This window comes from Quercus suber, unplaced genomic scaffold, assembly GCF_002906115.3.
Source record: "Quercus suber isolate HL8 unplaced genomic scaffold, Cork oak 2.0 scaffold_1318, whole genome shotgun sequence".
Lineage (NCBI taxonomy): Eukaryota > Viridiplantae > Streptophyta > Magnoliopsida > Fagales > Fagaceae > Quercus > Quercus suber.
The window spans coordinates 28,886-30,294 of record NW_027070707.1 but is presented as its reverse complement, the minus strand read 5'-3'; the positions used below and the strand labels follow the sequence as shown (position 1 = coordinate 30,294).

Genomic DNA, 1,409 nt, shown 5'->3' with positions numbered 1-1,409 from the left:
ATTATTATTATTATTATTATTATTATTATTATTATTAATGTGAAAAAGGGAGATAGCAAAACAAGATAATATGATGGACCTCCATTTTCACTCTCTTCCTTATCCGACTGAGCACACCCTCCATGCTTGTCCATATTGCTATTGCTCAAATTTGGCATACTACCACATTCTATCTGTAAATGACCCTGCATATTTTGCATGTATGCACTCTCAGCTTCCTAGTAAGGTGTCGTACAAGAGCTCCAGACAAGAGGTGGCAAAACATGCATTCTCTATGTGAAACTTCATGAAGCCAAGCTAGAATGGAAAAAAGAAACTTTTCTCTCTAGAAGTGGCCTTACTCTATTCCATGGATCCAGGATACTCTATTCTAACAACTTCTTTATTTTCATGTCAACTGTACAATCCGTGAGTCTTCAAATAAAAGGAAATGGGAAACATTTGATAGTTAGCAAGTTGGAATGGAAATTCTTAATACTTTCTTTGGTTGTAAAATACTGAAAGGAGACTGACATCTGAAAAAGTGATAGATGCTAGCATAATGTGTATATTCATCAACTGAAAACAATAATTCCCTCACAAGGCACAGCATATATATTACAAGCTTTATTTATTTTTATTTTTTAAGAAATGTACAACATGAAAAGGTACTTACTGAGGATGACTCCCTTTCTCACTGCATTTGATATTTTTCTGCATAGAAGCTACACAATCATTTGAATGATTTCTTGCTGCATTATTTTGAGACGTGCCTTCAACTTTTTGATGTGGAGCAATTAATTTCTGACGAACACATCCATCAGTCAGCTGTAATAAAGATATTTAAAAAAATGGTTGAGTTCACATGTTGATTTGTATGCCACAACAAAACAAAGAAACATAACAAATCCAAAAAAATTGAGCATAGTTAAAGGATAGAAACATACAGTTTGCCTTCTCCATACATGCTCCATGACTAAGAGCATCTCCAACAACTTAGGCATCCCTCAAATCCTAGCCATAATAGAGAATTTGAACAAAAAAATGAGCTCCAACAGATTAGGCATATTTCTTTTTTTTTTTGGCTTATGAACAGTAGCCCATCAAACCTGATGGGCTACTGTTCATTAGGCATTGAATATTTTGAATAAACTATTATACCCACCCCCTTTTATATTAATTCTTTCTTTCTCTCCCACATTTCTTTTTCTTTGTCCTTCTCTCCGTGGCTTTCTTCTTCTTCTTTTCTCTCATCCTTTCATTCACTCTGTTTCTTTTTTTTTCTCTCCATTCTTCTTCGCTCGTCTCCGGCTCTGCTCTTCTCTGCCTACAACCCAAGAAGCAACCCCCACAACCCAAGCCATTACTTCTTTTTTTCTCTCCGAGTCCCCACATCCACTCTTCTCCGCCCACAACCCAAGAAGTCGGCT

At 36.1% G+C, this 1,409-nt stretch overlaps 1 long non-coding RNA gene across 1 annotated transcript; it reads right to left on the bottom strand.

Annotated features, from left to right (window-relative positions):
- Positions 1–456: 456 nt before the first annotated feature.
- LOC136065914 (uncharacterized) lies at positions 457–1,129 on the bottom strand. Its single transcript, XR_010627500.1, has 2 exons — positions 927–1,129; positions 457–807 (listed from the first exon to the last, which is right to left on the bottom strand). It is a non-coding gene; the product is annotated as an uncharacterized LOC136065914 (long non-coding RNA).
- Positions 1,130–1,409: the final 280 nt, after the last annotated feature.